This window comes from Otolemur garnettii, unplaced genomic scaffold (genome assembly GCF_000181295.1).
Source record: "Otolemur garnettii isolate 467f Iridium unplaced genomic scaffold, OtoGar3 scaffold00010, whole genome shotgun sequence".
NCBI lineage: Eukaryota > Metazoa > Chordata > Mammalia > Primates > Galagidae > Otolemur > Otolemur garnettii.
Window position 1 is genome coordinate 25,620,043 of NW_003852405.1, and position 23,364 is coordinate 25,643,406.

At 38.9% G+C, this 23,364-nt stretch overlaps 1 protein-coding gene across 7 annotated transcripts in view; it reads right to left on the reverse strand.

The window, feature by feature from the left end:
* ADGRL2 (adhesion G protein-coupled receptor L2) overlaps nt 1-23,364 on the reverse strand; it is a 206,000-nt gene that overhangs the window by 181,837 nt on the left and 799 nt on the right. The window lies entirely within an intron of this gene.

Consider the following 23,364-nt stretch of genomic DNA (forward strand, 5'->3'; position numbering starts at 1 on the left):
AAAGGATTTACTGCATACATAATTTGTTGGAGGCTCTGAGCTGATACTCAAGTAATACAAAGATACGGCAGATACAGAAATGAAACAAGTACACAAAAAAATCTTACGAAAAATACATATATCTCTCATAAATTAATGAAATCAACAGAGTACGTGCTCCTGTGGACCATGGCTTTTCCCCTTTAATCTGGATTTTGATGAGTAGTGTAATATCCTGGAGATCACTACACTGAATGTACAATGAACTAACCAACTTTCTGGAAAATATTAACATTTTTAATAAATGTCTTTTTTAGCTAACATATCTAATCTTGAGAATGAATGTCGTTTACTTACGTCTGGTTTTCCTTTTTTATACCGTATTACGGTAATTAAATTTTGCACTCCTGGGCCCTGGGAGGCTTAACCGGACCTCGCTAGGACTTTCTCGGCACATTTCTGCAATTCCTTCTGGAGTCCCCTCTGCCACTTGTCCCAGGACCAACTACTTCCTATTCCTTTTCCCTGCCTCCGTTTAGGTCCATTATTTCCCTAACTGGATCCTTCCCTGAAGGTCCACCACACCTAAGGGTACAGTGCCACTGTGGTCCCTGCACAAGTGCTTACCACTATTACAAAGTATCTGAAGTATCATTTTCAAAAGCTTGTGAGCTGGCTCAGCACCCATAGCATAGCGGTTATGGCGCCAGCCACATACGCCAAGGTTGGCGTGTTTGAACCCGGCTCGGGCCAGCTAAACAACAATGACAACTGCAATAAAAAATAGCTGGGTGCTGTGGCAAGTGACCGTAGTCCCAGCCACTTAGGAGGCTGAGGCAAGAGAATTGCTTAGGCGCAAGAGTTTGAGGTTGCCGTGAGCTGTGACGCAACAGCACTCAACAGAGGGCAACATAGTGAGACAATGTCCCCCCCCCCCAAAAAAAGAGCTTGTGAGCTAACTGAAAACAGACTGCAGGGTTCCACACCTGTAACGTCACTGAGCACTGTCCTACTAGGTAGTATAACCCTTCCATAGTGCCTGGCAAAGAGCTGGCATATGATAAATGTTTTTCCACAAGAAGGAAGAAGTTAGGTGAGTAGGAGGAAAAGAAGAAAGGAAGGGAGCATGAATGAATGAACTCAACTATGGGAAGTGATATAAATGAACAGTGAACGGATAGAGAAAAGCAGATGGAATCCAGAATCTCAAGGGCGAACCTGAAACGTAATTTTGAAAACCAGAAACTAATTCAGAGCTCTCCTAAAACAGGAATTTTCAAGGATTTTTTTCTAAACAAGACTATTTTTTTAATTAAATGCTTAACTAAATAGCAGAGTGTCAATTTATGACGGAAAATAAAAATGACTCCTTTTTCAGGACGTTTAACTTAACCGCGGTTTGGCATAAGATACTCTATTATTTTTGCAATTTGTAAAAGTCAAATAACTCCTCAAAGAAAAAATTTTAAAACCACTCAGTCTCCTCATTGTAAAACTGATAGAGCAGAAAAGCCTTTCCCGATTACCAGAGAAATAAAACCTGCCTCCCTGAATGAAGCTTTTCACTAAAATACTCAGAAATTGAATAGTATTGATAAGTACAATTACAGTTTAAAGTATTTAAAATAATACAAAACTTTCATGTATGGCACTATAAGCTATGAAATGACATCAAACTACATTAAGTATAGGTATTCAAAATTTTTACTTTTAAATAAAAACTGGGCTTGTGTAAAAACCAACTAGACATTATCAAAGTAGACCACAAATACGAGATCATTTTTTCCTGTGAAACTATGGACAAGGCAAGCTTCCCTATTTACACATTTCTCTGGCAATATTTTGAGTATAAAATACTGTTTCCATCAGTAAAACTTCTCTTAACAGTGAAACTGTTTAGATAGAGGTCAACATTCACATAGAAGACACTGGTATCCCCATTCAGAACAAAGAATAAACAAATAAAACTCCGCCTCTTTTTACTACTCCAAATTTACAGGACAACCTTGGCAATGCCTTTCAACAGTCTACTGCGAGCTATCTCACCTCTATATGAAACGCCAATACACAAATCAAACAACATTGACAATAACTCTAGAAGGCTGTCTGAATATTGAATACGATACTTAACAGGTTTTAATAATTAGACTCTAAACCCACATATCTGCTCTAATTTGGTAAGAGGCGCTTTCTCACGTAGCTGTCATCAAACTAAATACAAGAAACTGTTGTAGCGTTTCACTAAATGAGAATCTGAAAACCCACAGCTTGATGTACACATTGAGATTTTATTAATACTTTAAATCAAACTACCGTTACTATTCAGTTTCCTATAGTGCAATTTATAGCCACCGTCTTCTTCAGTGAATGAAAGAATACAATGTTATTTTAATCAGATTGCAACATTAGTCACCAAAAGACACTCGGGAAGGCAGACAATTGTCCCCTAAAAAAACTACCATTTCATTATTAAAAGGTGGAGATAACCCACCTGTGATCTACAATTACCCACTGAAGAAAATGAACTGTGGAAGATGTGCTCCTTGCACACCAGAAAGGTCTCTACTATGAAACATCTGGGCATTTTGTGCTAAAGATTTATATATAACGTTTCACAGGTTAAGTGACTAGATAGATGGTTACACAGTGTGATAATAGTTTGACAATGGATTTGCTAAAAGATTGTCAGAACTTTATGTGTTTTACACTATAAACATCTTTTTCAGGATTTATGTTTTTATAGTTTCCCTAACTAAATAAATAAATTTTGCACTGCAGTATCAACAACCTTATTTAGTTACCCTCCTTTCATTTCATGCTGATTACCTGATGCAAATCTACTTCAGCATGACTGATCCTTTCAGAAAAAAAGGAGCAGCCAGCCACCACACCAGGACACAGTTCTGACAAGTATTTTCTCCTGACCTCTTTTCAAAGCTGTTAATCCAAGGGAGGATCCTACTGTTTGGGATGATTTGGGAGCAAGTATTTTGGAGCTGTGACCATAGGTCACGAAGAACTACAAAAAGGAATCCTACATGCATGCTTTCTGGTGCCTAAACCAAGCACCAGATTACAAAAGTAAATTGAGGAAAAATTATGAATCATTTTTGCTTAATTGCACAGCAAAAGTACAAGCAAAAAGTACAGGTATTTTCAGGTGCACAGACAGACATCCGCTCTTCCTGTTTTCATCATCAGGACATCAGTTTTGATCAAAGCCAGGCTGCTCAGTCACTGACTGATCATCTAAGGAGGGCAGCAACACTGAGAGAAAATCCCGTAACACAAAATCATAGAAACCTCCAAGCAGAACTGAGAAGAGGAAGGAAAAAGGAGCTCCCTCCTCCAAAAAAAAAAAAAGAAAGATGAAAAATCTGAAGAGTGCAAATGAATGCCAAAGACAGAGGCTCCTGAAGTAAGTGATCCAGAGTTCAATCTACACCAATAAAGATGGTAACAACCACTATCTACTGACAGCTTTCCAGGGATGAAGCTTCAGTAAGCACTGTAACTGCGTAACACAAACTCTCTCTATTACAGGAAAGCAAGAATAGCGTTGGATTAAAACAGAAAAATCAGTATTACAGCGCTTCCATTGTAACTTTTATCAGTCCCTTATCCATGAGAGGAATCTATAACTGGCTAGGTAGCACAATTTGTGGTCTTCACTTTGTCATCAGCGACAACCATTTACAACACTGTACCGGAGCCCACGGAGCGAGTCACCGATGGCTGGCGAGGTGCTGATAGCTGCTTTCGGATGGTGTTCAGGCTCGCCGCCCGTAATTAACATGACACAGAGGATCGGTGTAAAACCTACAAACTGCTGCTGGGTGGGAAGGGCTGGAAAACTACCGAGGAAGAGATTTTGTTCCTCTTTAAAGGAACTGCATGAAGCAGGGAAATTTCCTATGTACCAGTAAGATAAATACGTTTTAGAAGTTTACGATAAGAGAAGAGAAAGCCAAGATAAACTGCAATGAATGGTGAAAAATTTCTGAGGGCACCGAGATTCCTAAGCTTTCTGAAAAGGGAAAGGTTGGTATCTAAGGAAACCGAAGAACATCAAATTAGTAAGGAGCTGTTAAGAATGTTTCTAAAATGGCCCTGAACAATGAAGAATGTCTTAAAAGGCTAAACATTGACAAACGTACCTTAAAAAAAAAAAGATCACTCTCTCACCAGATTATAACAGCTGACTTTTATATACAGTCTTGATTACTTTCTATATTAAAAAAAAACCTCAAATAAAATACAAATAAAACAAAAACCCAGCCCACATAGCCTGAAATCCACATAATGCAATTTTTAACTTCACATAAGCATTTGAAAAAACATGAATATCATTTAAACATACGCAGGTATACACTCTAAAACATGTTTAAACATCTAAAAAGGAAGCTAAATTATATTCTTTCAAAAATACCACATTAAAAACTCTACCTATCAACATGAAGCAATCTAAGAGGCAACTGGTGGTTTCAGCCTTAAGACCCGCACCTCAAAAGGATCATCAGAAAAATAGACCTCTCCCTGGGTCTCACGCAGAATAACGGCATGGACGGTAAGGATTTGGCTAGCACCTGGGTTCTGGGCTTTGATTCCCAGCTGCTCTTCTCAACCTCACATTCAGTCAGATACCAAGTTCTATCCCACCATGACACACTTCCCACATCCGTCTGTTGCCACTGCCTCTCCCCAAGGATTATCACCCACACTTTCCAATGAGGTCTCTGTTTCTCCCAGCAGCTCCCTACTCAGGTTCATCATTTACAGCACTTTGAATTCTAGCAATTCCCACTTTTTATGGCCTTACCTGACAGTCTCTTAGCTGAGCCGTCTCTTTATAAACATACCCCAAACATCCCACTTCACTTCTACACACCTTTCTTTACCTATGAAACTCCTTCATCAAAGAAGACTATGTCCTGCCATCCTCTGCCTTCAGGTCTGCTTAGCCGGAGTCTCTATCCACACTACCCACTCTGAATTCGCTCGACCCACCCCGTATTCCACAGCCTTCCCTCCATGCTTCATTCTGACAGGTCATTTGATATGCACCAGGGCCAGTGATATTACAATGATTTGTGCAAATATCTGTTCTCTCATGGATGCAGTGAGTACTGTCCTTGTATACCAGTACAACTCTCCAGGCAGGACCTTAATAAATGGTTGTCTGTCTAAAATGAATAGAATTCAAACATTTAAGTGAGTGGTAAACTGATAAACTATGCTTATAGCTAAAATAATTCTTGGAAAGGAGAAAATACAACCAAATATTCAACTCTCCAGGCAGGACCTTAATAAATGGTTGTCTGTCTAAAATGAATAGAATTCAAACATTTAAGTGAGTGGTAAACTGATAAACTATGCTTATAGCTAAAATAATTCTTGGAAAGGAGAAAATACAACCAAATATTTAAAAATACCGATTTAAGACCAAAGGGAGCAAATGTATATTTTCAAAGGTCTGGTAATTTTGGCAAACTCAGTACGAGAATTTCTATCTATTTTTTTTAAACGATGTGTGCTGCCAAAATAACCTCTGAGGCATTTTAGGGAATCAAAAAAGACATCTTGAAAACAAAATCTAAGACATTATAAATACTGGGAATTATTAAAGTACACCCAAGCCCTTACCTATGCGGGCAAGGCAACAGTTGCTCTGAACTCCAAAGGCAAAGGGTACTTGAAGACATTGTGCCCACATAAAAAAATCAGACTTTTTGAAAAGATAAACTGAGTGTGACTTTTATTTTAATTGGCCTCTCAAAAGAATTTTTTTACATAGCAAAATTTCTCTTAATAATGCACATCGCGATCTTGTTTATCAAATCTGGGAGTGAGAAGCAGGATAATGTCAAAAAGTACATCATTCCGGCTGAGAACTGGTACCATCTCGTGGCCTCGAGAAAACTACACATTCATTGTACAACAAAGGAGAGTGACAAGGCCACTGAAAATCAAGATATACTCATTCAGATTTACCTTTATGGTCTTTATTATGCCCTCTAAATGTCCCTATGAGTAGGAAGTTAGTTTAAGTTAACTAGAGACTGAGCGATCTGCCTTTCAGCTAAACAGCCAAATACATCATTAGGTATTTGGATAATATTTTGAAAGACCAAGATAAATTTGATTATTATACTTTAGATTTAAGGACTATTTTCCACATTTCCTAAAATTTGTTTTATACACACACACAAATAAAACAAAAGCTGCACCAGTCTAATTACCCAACTAATTATCTGTTATGCTGGCAAAGAATCCATAAAATTCAAAGTTCATATCACTACTAACCCTAGGAAGCTTCTGATTTCCACTGGGTTTTTAGAAGCATTTTTCAACCTATTCATGAATCTTACAAAAAGAAAAAATGGGACTGAAGATCTACTTTTAAATCTGCGTATATACCAACATACTAGGTGATTTTAAAAAAATTTTGATCTGGAATTTAACACTTAAATTTCTCCAATTTTGGATTATACTTTTAAAATGATGCAAGGTACTGGAAGCTTTAATAATAATAAGTACTCAGTGTTAACAAGTCAATTTGGCCAATCAGTGTAACCTAATTCTTTGTTCCCTCAATAAATCCCAAACTATACAAATTTTTTTTTTAAAGTCAATTGGATAGGGAAGAAATTAATATTCAAAGAGCTTTGAAAATTCGGAGTGGTATAGTGATGATACTACACAAAACTTTTATAATGAATATTAAAGAAAATTTTAACTATTAGCCCAAATTACATACTGATTCATGCAATTCTTTTTTTTAAGAGAGAGAGTCTTATTTTGTCATCCTCGGTAGAGTGCTAAGGCATCACAGCTCACAGTAACCTCCAACTCCTGGGCTTAGGCAATTCTCTTGCCTCAGACTCCCCTACAGGTGCCCGCCACAATGCCTGGCTATTTTTTTTGTTGCAGTTTGGCCAGGGCTGGGTTCAAACTCGCCACCCTTGGTATACGGGGGCCCGCACCCTACCCACTGAGCCACAGGCGCTGCCCCTGATTCATGGAATTCTTAACAGTTTGTTTGACATTCCTGCCACTTTAATTACTGATAACATTATATAGATCCCTACCTAAAAGTCCATTCTTTTATAATCTTGTATAGACTTTTTTTTTGTATAGACTTGTTAATCTTTTCAAATTTCTTTTACGTAATATAGATAAACTAATGACATTTTATCATAGAAGTTTATCTAAGTTCTTGGATTTTAAAAGAAAAGGAGATAGGAGAGAGTTTCCATAGATACTTAAGTCTTACATACAATGAAAATAATCCATAAGTTTAGACAGCAGAGCCTAATAATTTTCAGCCAAAAACTGCAACCAAGACAATGCTAAATCCTGGCCAAGAACTGACACGTATTTTTCCTTATCATAAATGTTGGTAACAAAGGTAACAAAGCAGTAACTCTGCGATGCGGCTGCCCATACAAATCTTTGTTATCTACAAACGATTTATTCCTTTACCATGTTTCTACTTATTAACACAAATTTAATTTGAAGAAGGCGTATATGTATTCAAACTGTCATTTAAGACGCTTCAATGAAAAACTTCTCTATTTCCTATGAGGAAAAAAAAATACATGTAATAAAGTAGATGTAAAAAGTACACATAGAAGTACAGGTAATATTGTGTCATTTAAATAAAAGTAGGCAAATATAAAACGATCACTCCTATGTTGTAATGAATACTCACTCTAAACGTTAAAAGTATCTTTTAAAAGAATTTAATGATGCCACACAGGAAGACGTGCTGTAATTATGGAGGGCTTAAATATATATTGTCACATGAAAACAATCTTACCACCACCATAGAATAACTCCACATTAAATAAAAGTGTGGATTCAGTAACAATCACTAAATTTACATCTTGACTCATGTTAGTGAATCAAATAGCAGCCTACTTGGGAGGTCTAACAAAAAGAAAAAGAAAGCTCCCGGATCATCAATTCAGACACAGTTAACAAATTATTAAAACAACATCTGAAGAAAATACTCTATGGGGGTAAGGCAATATACATAACACTGTCAAAGTACTCTCAAGAACAGTGCAAAAAATGTCTAGGAATATTACCACCTGTGGAATACCAATTTTGTAAGTGTATAAGAGTTCATGGTGATTTTTTTCTTTATAAACAGACAAAATCAATTGTAATAAAGTAAGCTAATAAATCAAAGCTGTGTTGTAGTTTGTTTTCAATTAAAAGTTAACGTTGATTTAACTGGCAACCTTCTCGATATGTTCCTCTTGGTTGTCACAGAATTAACAAGCAATACCGGCAACCAGGCTATTAGGGTCTCTAATCTACAAGAGTCTCAATATTCTTAAAATACTAACCAATGATTGTAGCACAAACTGTTCAATTTAGTATTGTCCTAAAGAGCTCTTATCCTAATTTCTTTAGGAATACTCTTAAAACTATTAAAAAATCAATCCCCAGTGTTTTTGAAAACTGTAACCCTAGGAAAATGTGAATTCTAAAACACTTAAGCTTTGTTCTTGGATTTTTTTTAATCATGTAATACTAACTGAATAATAATTGTTTTAAATCTATTCTCACTCAATGAAACCAATTACAGGTTTGCAGTCTGAAATGTCGTGAGGACTTAACATACCTCTCATTAGTAACACAGAACAGGCAAATTCATAAAAAATAAAACACATAAGAGAGATGGAGGTATGACTATGTTATTAAAAAAGGCAAAGTATAAAGATCATTTATAATTCCATGCCACCCTATTTCTACAAATTCTATGTCACCATAATTCTATAAAATATTTTATGAAGTACCTGTCAATCCCAATTCCTACGGAGATTAAAATGATAGAAAAGTCCTTTTAGAATGCATTCTTGATACTTCCCTGGGCTGCAGCTGTTATCTGAATCCCACATTGCAAAACACTAAAACAAGGATGTACTTGAAGTGCGATTCAAATAATTTCAAAGGTCCAAGTAATGTTTTTATTTTTGCAATAGCCAAAGCTACTGTGGACGGTAATTAGTGTTAAGAGATAACAGAGAATTTGTTATGATTTCCCTGACAAGTAGTAAAACGCTGGGATATGGTAAGTCTTTTTCTTGAACACAAACTAACTTCTTTTCAGGGCCTCTGACAAGCTCATAAGCAGCCATCTTTCTGCTTGGAATCAATCATCTGATTTAAAGATCATTAAATGTAAGTTAATATTTTTAAGCTAGGACATTAAAATCTAGTGATTAATTTTACGGAATGGGTTTTAACTTTTCCTTCTTACACATGAATCTCAAGAAAGGTAATTTCCACCAATCGTATTTATACGAAAATAGGTAAATTACAAGAATATCAGAGGCAAAGTTATCTGTAAATGGAAAACATCGGTATTTTTGTTGCATTTTACATATTTCCTTAGATGTTGTATTTATTTTTATATGAAGGTATTACTATGATGCTTAAATTTTTGGAAAATGTGGGGAAATTTTTTAATTTATGTTCATTTAAAAACAACAGACATTTTGATATTCTAAGATGTTAACACGTTCCCTCTTCAGTGTACTTCTGAATTAGCAATAGCATGTGAATCCCCCCAAAAATCTACTGCCTACCATATACAAAATAAAAAGTATTCTTTTCATACCGTTGTTAGATTTCATTTTGAGAAAATCTATCAAACAAACAAAAGGAGTACCTTTGAAACCTACAAAAGGCAAAAGGAAACGGATACTGTTTGTCTATTTTTAGTTTTTAAATCCTGGGAATAACAAGGCAATTTAAAATATTTATTTTTCCCAATACGGTTACTAAAACATACAAATCCATAATTTTGCATTCTAGACTCTTGATATTATTTATTTTTGAATGTTAAGGATTTATCTTGTGTTTTGTTAACTTCCATTTAAAATGCTTATCTATCAAAATTATTTGACTTTCAGTCCAAAGAAGACTATAAAAGCACACAGTCTTTGTATAGGAGACTTCTATTTTTTATGAAATGTACATTAAAAATTATTTCAAATCTATTCTCTACCATCTATTACTGTTTCTTGGAGAATTATTCTTCGTAACATAGTCTATTTACCATGTAGCTTTTTTCCCCTAAAACCAGTCTGCTCAAATAGATGCAAAAGAATCGATACTTATACATTTGCTCTAAATAATACACATACAGAAGAACAGAGAATGTTACACCATAAATTCATATTCCTGTTTATCATTAATCAAGACTATTTGATAAAAATTCCTGAGATAATTTGCACAGGCTATTGGGTTTACTTTAAACAGAAAAGCAGTTATCAAGTAACTTCGTTGTCATAATCATCCCCAATGTAAGAGATTACCATTAACACGGTTATGAGAACAGTAATTTGATCAACCTTTGATGACATTTTCTTTGCAATACATTCAGATTTTGCTGTTTTAAAAAGCACTAGGTCATCTACCTTCAAATTTGAGACAAAACATTTAGAGCTTACCCTTGCTGTGCCTTTCCAATAACCTCACAGAAGTTATTATGCACTCCGCGACAGTTACTGTGCCTCTCATAATTTTCCTAGAACAAATTCGCCAGTAACCCTTACCTTACTGGGAAGGGGGCTGTGCTATTGGAAAGTGGTAATGAACTGTAACACCAGATTCCATTCCATTCCAGTACCTATCATGTTAAATACCAAATACAACAAGAAACATCTTTTTATCATATTACTTAAGACATAAACTTAGCAGGAAAGGATACCTATCAATAATTCCATGGAAAGAAGTATTTGTACACTCTTGTAAACCATACCATCATAATCCTATTGAAGTATAATTGCTGTTGCTAATATTCTTACCCTGTTTTATAAACACTCTGCATAAATGCAGCATAGAGTGCCTAAGATAATTCAGGACCATGCTGAGAGTAATACTTATACAAAAGCCTATGTCAGTACCACAAATCTCTTTATTAGGCAAATTTCCTTCCTCAGAGGGTTATGCTGTGTAACAGTAACACTCTCGCTTTTCCCATTAGTAAATATTAGTTAATAAAATAATAAATCCAAAACAGTGGATTTCATTAAGGTAGAAAGCCTTTTAAAACACAAAATAAATAATTTTATTTGTTATTTCATTTCTTGATAAAATAAGCAGAAGGAACCATTCCATCTTTTTTCAAAGATGCAGAAGTGGATAACCTTTCTCTTTTAAAACTCCCTACAAGCAAATTCTGAAATAACATTTCTATACCAAAATGTGAAAACAAAAAGACTGGAGTTGGTTTTTTATAGAATTTCATATATCCTATCATTAAATTCCCTGGCACAATGAGTGTGGAGAGGCATTATGAAACACCGTGCTCACTAAAAAAGATCTGAATGCTCCAAAGGCTCACTGCCCTGATTACCAAAACACCTGAATGACAAACTCAGGTGACTACGAAGCTTGTAATTCCTTAGAAATACAGCTTAGCAGAGAGTTCATGAAAAGAACTCAGGTTTCAGTCAGGTACTGTCCATTTCGCCTGCATTCATTTCTTTCCAAGTTAGTCAGCAGTTTTCCAAATCATTTAAAATTAGATCCTTACTGGTAGTTTTCTTAAGTGTCACTGCACTAATTTGTCCATTATTACAGGCAAAGGGCATTAATCCAAAGCAATCATTTTTACTTCAGGAGAAAAGCACACACAACTTCATCTACCTTGATCTTTGAATTAAAGGTAGAGTAAGGGAATTTACTACATTATGTTTACTGATCGTTTAAGAATATTTTATATAACCTGAAAAACTACATAAAAGGCTGAGGTCTCTCTTTTCACGACTATTAGACATTTAAACAGGAGACAGTTCTGTGGTCATATTCATAGGGCTTTAATCAACCATTTTTTAAAAATTAAAATCTCAAGAAGAATCTGATGTATTATCTTTCAAGTTATTTTTGCTCATTAAAAATAGGCAAAAAGGCACATTTGTAATCTATCAATTTGTAATCTATCAATACAGAAAATAAACCACACAGGGCATTCAGTATATTAAATTTCACTATCATTTGCCTAACCTCAAAATTCCTTACTTTTCTTGAAACAATTTTGCCAAAACAAAAATTTAAAAATATGTTTAACAAAATATACATTTCAGAAGAGAAATTGTCAATTTGTAGTGCCTTGATTACTTTGTCTCATATAAAAGCTCCCTCTGCAGGTAATAACAAGGGTTAGCAAAAATATTTGAAACATGCAGGCAGTTGCCTACATATAAATGCAGGTCACCATTTTGCAGCAATCCTACTCTGCTATGTGGCATTCTCCCTCCTCCTCACCAATTAATCTGATTAAAATAACTACCCTTGAAAATGTGTGGTTCGACATGATTATCCTCATCCTACAGCCTGCTCAAGAAGGCAGCCTGAGCAGACAGGATACACAAACTTTTCACAAAGTCACCCACAAGCCTCTCACACAGAGTGAATCTCAAGGAAAAGAAAACATTTCATTTGCTTACACAGCACCAGCCTGAAATGACAGGCCGCCCCAATCAGAGCTCCCCACCCCATTTATCTGATTCATCTTCAGAACACTAAGTAATCGAAGGCAGCATCTTAGGATTGATTTACAGTGAAAGACAGAAGATCAATTCTAAATGATGCAGGAACAAATATACTTTCTTATTTTAATTGATTCTAAAACTTACACGTGGGGAGTCCTTTTTCCTGAACAATCTATTGTCATGAACTCAATACAAAAAAAAGAAAAAGGGATCTGGGATAGGACAAAATGCTTTGTAACCTTTCTGTAACATTTTTTTCAGAATTTGTTCTAGATGTCTGTTAATACAATGTCCTCTCCTGCCATAGTCCTTTCCCCACCTATACAGAGATAGAATACATCTCTGCCAAGGGACCAAAAAGGGCAAGTTAAGAACAGTTCCAAAGTCTTGGGGCAACGTGTTGCCACAATGTGTAGATGAATATTGGATGCACTGTCCTTTAAGACCGTTCCCTCTCATCACGCACACGCTGCCTCTATGACATGTCAACAGTGGCGGAAAATCTGAGGCAAATCCAGTGACTTACCTATAAATGAAGTGACAGACTTTATACAAAGCAATTTTTTGAAAACTACGTTTCTTATTAGACAAGTGAAAATCATAAAGATACGCTAACTTTCATGCTGAAACATACAGAAACATCATCGGGCTATCAGTCGTATTTCTTTTTTCCAATCAAACAAATAAGGTGGGGGAAAAGGCAACAGCAAATAAGCAGCATTTTAAAATGGGGTTTTGTTTTGCTTAATAAGGGGACAAATTCTGTTTTACACACATTTTTAGCTTTTCAGGATGCAGACCTAGTTTAACACCAGTAACAACGTGGAGAGTGGCTTCTTCCATGCAGGCTCTGGGTATCAAGAGTGCTTGCAACAGAACAAGCAAAGGGAGGAAACTTTCCTATTAATCATCTATTGAGCCATCTAGGAGAAGCACCTAATATCCAGACACTGTCCTCCTCGTGACAGAATGCTGAAAGGGGCAAAAATAGTGAACTAGGAAAAGTGAAAATGTGTAGGACATCATCATTCTAGTATAATTTTTGTTGAGGCATATGAAGCAAAATCACAGGTTTTAGAGTTTGCTCATCTTTTTAAAAATAGGAAACAAGATATATACAATCTTCAATACACCAATTTACAGTGTATCTTCTCTCAGTTACTACTTTAAGCCTCCAACAAATTCTATGAAAATATGTACAATTACTATGCTATCAGGGCTACGATGTTATCAAAATAAATGTTTCCCAAATCGTGTTAGGCTTTAACCATAGGAAAGCCAGGAATTCTAAGAACAAAAATATGCTGCAAGGATCCTGAGACTAAGAACACAAACAGGAGTGTTTAACCAGAGGAAAACCAGGAACTGTAAGAACTTAAATATACCATTAAGCATCCCTAGATTAAGAACAAAAGATGAACAGAAAAAACATCATGTAAGAAATGTGTTGTACAATTTCTAAATCAAAAACTGCAGTAGCAAAGACTGAAAAAAAAAAGTAGGCTTTTAGAGCAGAAGAATCAAGTTTTTGTGTAGCAAGTACCAGTTTGATAATGCTCCAAAGTAAAGATATACGGAAAAATCATTTTTTGATTATTTTTTATGTAAATTGAAGTCGAGAAATGATTAAGTAAAGGTAGTCTACATAAAACAGAAATGTTATATCAACTAAAGACTTTACCTAAAGAATAAAGAAAAAAAGAAATAAAAAAAAAAGACTTTACCTAAAATCTTGTAATGGCTCACCCTTTATATGGAACACTGCTGTCAGTGCTTATAATTAAGAATAAATGATTAAAATCAGAACATACTTTGTAAAGAAAACAAGAGAATTCTCTTTTGCTATCTCTATAGATAAACTATTTACTACCCCCTACAAGAGAAAGTATTAGTTAAATGCAAGGTCACCTCACTGATCCCCAGCAACGAAGCACCTTTTTTGGCAGTAATTGGGGTTAGATTCTTCTATCATTTAAGTCCAGAGCAATAATCTGTTTGAGGTGTAGACCGATGTAAAAATACTTACAAAAGGACTCAAAGTGTGGATAGTAAAGCATTTCTCCAGGAAAAGGCAAGAAATATCTTAGAGGACAAAACAGATATTAAATAAATAATGTCCTTTTCAAAATTAGTTTAAAAAGAAACACCTTAATCATTCACAATTTACGTTTTAAACTTGCTAATTTTTAACCAGTAACTGTCACTGAATATTAATATATATATAAGAGAAAGGAATAACTATATTATGCTTATATTAGGTAAATGTGTCTATACGTTTGCCCAAGAAAGGGGTTAAAGAGACGTATCTAATAACTGAAAGACCAAAACTAAACCCTTTTTTTATTAGGAATCTTATGATGCTTTTATTTCCCTACTATCATGGCTGAAGATTTTTGTGATTCATCCAGAAAAAGACAGAGGCCTTGAGCTGGTTCCATTCTAACAAATTAAATACGTGTTTGAACTGATGCTAAGTCTAAAGTTAACCATCTTTTCAACTTCTCCCATCTTTCATAGCCAAGAACTCAGAGTTTTTAATCTCCATTTCTTTTTTCCTACTGGCAGATTAAAAAAAAAAAAAATTAAGTTACTTAATGTCTCTTATAACAGAATTAAAATTTGATCAGATTTTCCAAAAAGTTACCTTCTGCTTAACCTGAGTGCCTTTTAACCTTGTATTTCTGTTTTTATGAAAGTATTAAAACTATCTTAAAAAAAAAAGAAGCCTTCCAAAGATTCTTCAGCTTTACGTAGGTTCATTTAAGACAGCTAATTTCGACTCTGAAATTCGGAGCTTAAGGTGTAATCCCCATGTCTGAATTTTAATGTCCATAATGTACTCCTCGCAGGTTGGAAAAGTCAACGCCAGCACCCACGGGGGACCGTGGTGCTCTGCACACATTTTCTTGTCAGGTGGTGATTAATGCTGTGCTCTGTAGAGGGAGACATTACATCCGGGCTAAAACAGACCTAAATTTTACCCTCAGGCAGAAATCTGATTTAAACATCTCTATTTAAAGTGACATTTGTCCTCCCTTTTCAACTGGTTTCCCCACAAATTCCAGGAAGTTGACTTCATGACCTAAAAACAGCCGGGTGGCTCTGAGCGCAGTTGAGCCTGCTCCTGCCCTTCAGTAAATCTGGGTGCCAGAATTAATCAAGGTGGTAATAAAACAGGTGCCCGGCTATCTGCTGTGATGAATTCCACGCTCCTTTATTGCTACAAGAATTTAAGATTTAGAATTCAATATAACTCGAGAGCCAGCAATAAAAAATTCCCAAATATGTTTCGGTTGCTGATAACAACCTAGTTATCCCTTTTGATGGAGCAGGTTCCTTCTGACTCGTAAAATTACATCTGCTATTTCACTCCACTCATCTGAAATATCAACTGATCACAAATTCTGGAGACCCGCAAAAGCAACTGCGAAAGACAAACCTCTAAGACAGATCAGAGTATGCAGGTAGAAACAGTTTCTCGGGTGTCATACAATAGCTTCCATAAAAACTACAATGGAGGGCAAAAAGAGAAAACACTCATGAAACAAAATCATCCAGTGTGTGCACACGAACAAACGCCTGCATATTAGAGCAGGCGCCAACATCCCTCCACTGAGAAACATGGCAACTTTTGATATTATTAAGCAATTCAGACACTGCTGGCAAGTTCCTACAAACCAAGGTAATCTAATTTCTGTTGCTTTTCAACCTAAATTGATTTTTTTTCTTTTAGCCGTTCTGGTAATTGAACAAATTTATACAACTGTGATGGGATTTTACTTACCACCACACAATGCATAAAATCCTCTATGAAGGCAAACTATATTACTTCATAAAACTGCATTTTTGTTGTAATTAAACACATTGTATTTAAACTTGCTTTCGGCTTCCCAAGCAATCAATAGTATTTTGCTGTAAGCTGCACTTTATTTGAAGATGTGAAGCATTTGATTCTTTCATTCAATCTACATTTTTTCTTTAGATAACATTTGTCAAATAGAGGAGATTTTTCTTTAAAAGCAAGTTTTTAAAAAAAAATGTTGGGTAAGAATATATTGTTAAAGGCTATCCACAAATTATTGTCCCCATTTAGTCACACAGATAAAAAAGACCTTCGAAGAGACTTTTTTCAAGTATTTTTGATTGATTAGAACCAAAACTCTCCTAAAAAAATGACTGCTTATACCAAAGTTACTATAAGGGATTTTTATATTTAACATTATTAACAAAACCTACATACTATATTTAAAATACCACATAGAAGTCCTGAGTAATATTTAGGAAGGACACACCCTAGTTATTCCTTTAAAACTTAATCACACTAGGTCGAGAAAGATGTCGTTATTTTAGGATTCTAATTCCCTAATTCCAATAATTAACTATTCATCTCTGTGTTTAAATCATTTTCTTCAAGTTTTTCTTAAAGCATTAAAAAAATAACAATCACTACTTGACCAATCTAACAGCATCTTAAGCGGCAAAAAGATTTTAGAGCATAATCTCAATCTATTTTCCTGATAACATCAGGTCTAATGACCAATAATCTGAGTGATTACATTTTTCAAATAGTCAACCGTCAATGAAGAATTTTATGAAGAGGTGGATATTTGCGTAGGGCTATAAAACAGTGTGGTATAAGAAAGAAGTTAACTGAACTATGATTTTAATTAACTAGGAACAGAAAATAAGAAGGCATCTTTTCTTGAAGATAGCTACAAAACAGCTGTTAGGTACCGTGAATGAACATGGAAACCACAGAAAGAGATAGGACCAAAATATGAACAGGATTTCAAGTCATTTTTCAGGTCTAGCAGCTGAAGTGCTTTATCAAAATCATCAATGGAAATTTAGCGAGGCATTCTATGCTAATAATCTGATGAACCTCTTTTTTCTAAGCATGCCTTTTATTTCTAAAACATGTTACCTTGCAAGGAACTGCCCAGGAACCTTTTCTGCAGAAAAGCAGACAGATGTCAAGTGGGAACCTCTCCCTTCAAAACTCAAAATCAGATAATGGTGAACATTATGGGGCAAAAGTGCTACTGTCTTCGAAGAAACTTTTTTTGTAAAAACCACACCTGATATGACACTGAACTCCTCCATTTCTAAAGCTCTGCCTCCTTCCTACTCATAATATACCTAATCTGTGCTTTTAAGCATCAGCAATTAGGCAAGTGGTATGAATTCTTGTTGAAATGAAAACGGATTCCTCTTAGGTAGGTATAAATGCGTTGAGCCCATACCTTAGAATAATTTGCAATGATCTCTTCGTTCCATACTGTCCCTGCCAATAAACTGCTATTTGGATATTTACTCACAAAAGCAAGGTCAAATAAATATTCTGATAGAAAATAAAGTAGTAACATTTTATTGCTACAGTTTGGAGATCTCTGTTACCTCCTGACCTCTGAGACATTTCAATCTCAGTTTGCATATTCCTGTATTAATGAAAGCACTAAAATACTATTTTAAATTTTTTAATAAAATACAGGAAGCCTCGACAATGATCACATAACGCTCTAACCCTAAGTAAACCCTGGTTTTAAAGCTCTCTTCTTGCTCATTTCAGAAAAGGAAACACCCAGAAGCCTGGTGTTAACATATCTGCTGATTGTGAAAATTGCAGCAATAAAAACTCCAAGTGCTTGTCTTCAATTAAAACCTGCAATCCTGCATGTGAGATCTGTATATTTATATTAGTTTTTATAACATGTGGAAGTTTTGTTGCCTGCTTTGATGTTAGTCCATTAATAAAGCAGAGACAAAAGCCTGGAAAAAATTATATTTATTAGAAATTCTCAAGTCAAAACTTGAAGTAATTGGTGTGTTCTACACCACATGATTCAATATTCTGATCTCCCCAACTACCTGCTCCCAGAGCTATCTCCATTTCTAAATTCGTTTTCTGTTGCCAACACATAGTAACCCACAGTGATTGAAAATGGCAGCTGAAGTTCTTCTATAACACATTAATTTTTCTCTAAGTAGTCCAATTTTGTCATCTAAATGTTGAAAAATCTTCTTTTCACTGCATTTTACACCTTTAGAGATTTGCTGAATTCAGGATCATTACAATATAAAATGAAGAGCAATGTTTTCAAGACAATTTTTAGATTATCACTAATAGCTCTAAAGGATAATGTGTTTTCTTTATAACACTCTGCATTCAAAGCAGACTAGTTAACAGCAACTTAAGTGCAATAATAGCAATTACATCAATGTGGGCTTTTTTACCACTAAAGTACTTCTTAAGACAAGTGAAGGGATCGGATAAATAAACTATCATAAAATGATTTCAGGGTAATGATATACAATTTCAATGGCATTAAAAAAAACCTCATCTTAATCTGGAAAAAAAAATTATCACCCTATTAAACTAAAGACTAAAAACGTTAAAACATCAGGCAATTAATGATAAGTTTCCCTCCTCTGGAATTGTTACATTAGAATTCATTTTCACTATGAAAATAAAAGCAAGGCGACTGAATATTACTAACTAATCCCTCCTCCAAAGATAGGCTATCAATACATGTTCAAAAGCAACCAGTCATCAAAGGTAAAAGTATAAAAAATATTAGCTTATTCATGTCTGAAACCTTCCCTAAAATTCATTTTCATCTTAAAACTAGGTTTTGTAAATTCTTAAGTTAAGTAAATAACATTAATTCCTCCCCAGAAGTTCTCCCCCTGCCCATCTGCTCTCCATAAACTAACCCAAATGACCCAACTACACGTTCTTACTTGTTTTTTCATTCATGGATATTGAGTTGTTAAAAGAAATTCAAAGACCACATCTCTCTGCAAATGTAAAGAAGCAAAAGCAAGTAAGTTATAAATAGCAAGAAAAATAAACCAAGTTTACGCTGAATGCTACAGTTTACTGTGCTTGGCAAGACGGAAAATTTTTGAAAGAAAATATTTTATCAGAATTATCTCCATTTGAATAGAATTCACAAAACTTGGGTCTTTATCACTTAGAAATCTGTTTCAAACTTACACTTGCACCAGAAGTTAATAAAGTTCACTGGAGTTTTGAATTTTTAACATCCTCAAATGACTTTTCCCCCCATTGATTTAGCAAGTACCTGTAATATAAAATAATAAAGTTTCCTATGTGTACAAGTGAGTCCTTTTATCACAAAATTGCTATTGTTTTATAGACTAATTAAAAAGTAATTAAAAGGCCTTTCTCATTTTACTAATATAACAAAGTGGAGGCCTTAGAAAAGCATTAAACTAGAAGGAAAGGCTTTCTCACTCTCCTCCACTGAAGGGACCCCAAAAGACAGGCAACAGTGACTATCATGAAATAAAAGGTCACCGTTTTCTAAGAACAAACCATTTATCAATAGAAAATAATTGTCGTGCCATTTGCAAGGGTTCCACAGCAATAGACAATGTTTTTGGCTCACATAATTACAAAACAGTAAAAGTTCAGAAACAGAGCCTGAATCCACCTCCCTATTTCTTACCCTTTACAATTCTCATTGCCCTTTGGGCCTCCGCTTGGAAGCAAATGGAAGACAGGCTGAAGTTTTCTCCATTGAGCTGAAGCTAAGAAACCTTTGATATGCTAATAGTCCCCTTCAAACGGTAAGAATTCACACTTGCATTAATTCAAACAATTTGTGCAGAATGATGTGAAATGGCACGTCTTTTAGAGGCAAGCAACAAAAGGACCGAATCAGAACGTCTGAAGAAAGTGAACAACAGAACATTCGTTCTAGTATTCCATCGCGCAGAAACCGACTGCAGGCTGGAGGGCGGGACAACAAAAAGTTCCCCAACACACCTGGGCAGGAGTGAATTTTCTTATAATTCACAATAATTATAAAGACGCTGAACTTAAAGTTACAAAGTTACCTTTACCGAGGTCAAAACAATCCCATCACAACTTGGAACGCTGCCACAGACGTCACCAAAAAACGACTCCACTTTTCCGCTATGGACGCATAGTGCCTGTGTCTAGCTTTTAAGGTCTGCCCAAGATCAAACCTGATTTAGTAAGAGAAAGATATCCCAACAGGTAATTATTTACCAAACGGATGTGACTTTCTTCATTGTGCAACTCGAGGTGAGCACAGAGCAAACTCGGTGGGGCCCGTTCCAGACATACACAGTGACAGGGAAATGAATGAATCGACTACGCCGGTTCAGTCTACGCTTTTCTGGAAAGGGAAAGGGCGCAGAAGTCCATGCATTGTAGAGAATGCAGAAGAAAATCAAACCATTGGGGGCAGGGTGGCCAGGAGAGCGCCTCGGAACCCGGCCTTTGTAACGGGAACCATATGGTTGGTGGCTGCAGCTCAGACGCTCCCGGGCTGCTCGGAGAGGCTGCTAAGCAGGCTGACACCTTTCAAGAAACACGAGGAAAACATTTCCTCGGTCTGAATCTGAGACAACAGAGTGTGCATCAGGGAGAAGGGGGGGGGCGGGGTGGGGAAAAGGGGAAGGGAAGAAAGGATAAAGGGGGATGGGGGAAGTCCCAGAAGACCAGCAAAGGATGAGACCTATACCGCAGAACCCGTCCCTCCAACTACGCTCTCAGAGGACCGATGGAACAGAGTTTTAAAAAAGAAAATACAAAGCCTCGGCTCAGCGACACTTTGGCACTAAGTAAACCTTCCAGCGATTTCCCCCCAACCCAAACCCTGTAGTTTGGCGAAAGGAACAAACTTTACTGGTCCCACGCGAAGGAGTCTCGCACGCGTGACTCTGCGCTGCCGCGGCGCTGTCGCGCTGGGCTCGCCCCTCTGCCCGAGGGTCGCCCCAGCCAATCAAGGAGCCCAAGCTCGGTTAGTGCGGGGGGCTCCCCTTTCCTCGCGCTCCTCCCACGCCGTTTTCTCGCCGCTGCTCCCCACCGGGCACCCCAGTCCTACACACCAGAGTCCCCGAGGCGCCCTGCAGCGCAGCTAGCCGGGAGCTCACACCCGTAACTCCTCCCGCAGGTCCAGCGCGGCCCGCTGCTGCCCTCTCACTGCGGGTCCGGGAGGCTCCCCGCCCTCCCTGGGGCGCGCCAGGTCCCCGACCCCGCCACCCTCCCGCCCCGCAGGGCCGCCCCAGCAGCCGCATCCCGCCGCCCCTAATGGTTACCAGCCCCAGCCCCTGCGCCGGCCACATCTGGCTGCGCTTTGCCGTCATCCGCACCTCTCCACAGCGCCTAACCACTGACGAGAAGATACAACACCCCGCAACAACTCAGCCAAACCCTCCCCCACTGTCGACTTCCCCTGAACTCGGTCCCCGGGCTCAGCCTCCCCGCTCCACTTACAGCCTGGGACCGGCGGGCGGACGGGGTACTGGGGGGTTGGGGGCACAGGGCTCCCCGCAGAGCCGCAGGGCTCGCGCAGTCAAAGGACGAACGACACCTTCAGACTCCAAGATTTTAAGAACCCCCCCAAAATGCATGGTGACGGTAGGTCGAGCCACCCCCCCTTCCCAGCGTCCCCAGCAACTCGACTGATGCCCGGAGAGCCCTACAATAGGTCCCCGCGAGAAGGAGACGCAGGCTGGCCCCGGCCGAGAGTTCTGCAGATCGATTTCGCAGAAGGGGAGGGGGCGGGGGCGCGAAGCCCGAGCGAGCGCGGGTCTCCTCCGGCCCCGCCGGGCAGTGTCCGCCAGCCGAGCCCCGACCGAGCCGCGGCTCCCTCCACCCCCACATCCACCCCCGGGCGGGAGGCGCAAAGCAAACAGGTCTCCGAAGCGGGCACAGAGGCACATTGTTCGCTCCCGCGGCTCTTACCTCCGTCCGCGAGCGCGCCCCCGGGGAGGGTCGTCTGGCGCGGGGACCGCGCGGGGAGAGGCGCCGAGGGCAGCGGCGATCCCGGCCGGGGAGGGCCGGAGCGGGTCGCTGGGCGGCGGGTCCGCGCGGGAGGCGGCGCCGCGGCTCTCCGGCCGGACGCGGCGCCGCGGCTCGGCGCGTCCTCCGGCTCGGCCGCCGCCGCCTGCAGCCAAGCAGCCAGCGCCGGGCGGCTCCTGGGGTTAAGTCAACATTTTCCCGCAGCTTCCCGCACGCCGCTCCGCCGGCGAGGGCTTTCGCGCACACGCCACACACCCCCAGACCGCACGCGCCCTCAGGAAAAAAAAATTCGCGAATGAGAGCGAGAGGGGTGGCGGAGGCAAAAGCTCGGCAGAGGTGCGCAGACTTGGGAGTCCCTGCAAGCGGCGGCCGCGGGAGGGGCGGCGGGCAGCGCCGCGGCGCGGGGCCAACTCAGTTCGTCGCGCGCGGCCCCTCGGCCCGCGCCCGCCGGACTAGCATAGCTCGCGCCGACCGGCGGCCTGGGGCGGGAGGCGGCGGCGGCCCCTCCTCACATTTCGGATCTCCCGGCCCAACCCGAGCGGTGGCCGCTGCCCCACGACAGGCTGAAGGCGAGGACTCGGGCTCGGGGACGCGGGGAGGAGGAGGGACGAGCCACGCCACGCACGGCGACGGAGGGGAGATGCCCCCCGACAATCCCGCAGAATTCTCCGGTAAGCTCCCGACTGCGCTCCAGCACCTCTGCGTGTGTGTGAGCGGAGAGAGTGAGAGGGAGAGGAGAGAGGGAGAGAGACGGGGGAGTGCGAAGTCCTGACACAGACTCTCGGCGAGGTCTGAACTGGAGTCACCTCCAGCCGCCGCCTCCTCCTCCCCCCGAATTCCCACCTACCCACCCACCCCCAGTTGGTCTAATCATATAAACATATTAGCGAATACAGCGAAGGACAAATCTCTCCCTCCTGATTCTTCCAGCAAGGGGTTCAGGCAAACTCAAAAGAAGATTACAGGCAGCTAAGTACAAAACGTGGAGCAGATAATCTATAACTCATTGCCGCCCAATGGCCATTTTCCACTCCATTTGAGCGGCGGCGGCGGCGGTACGCCCGAGCGGCGGGG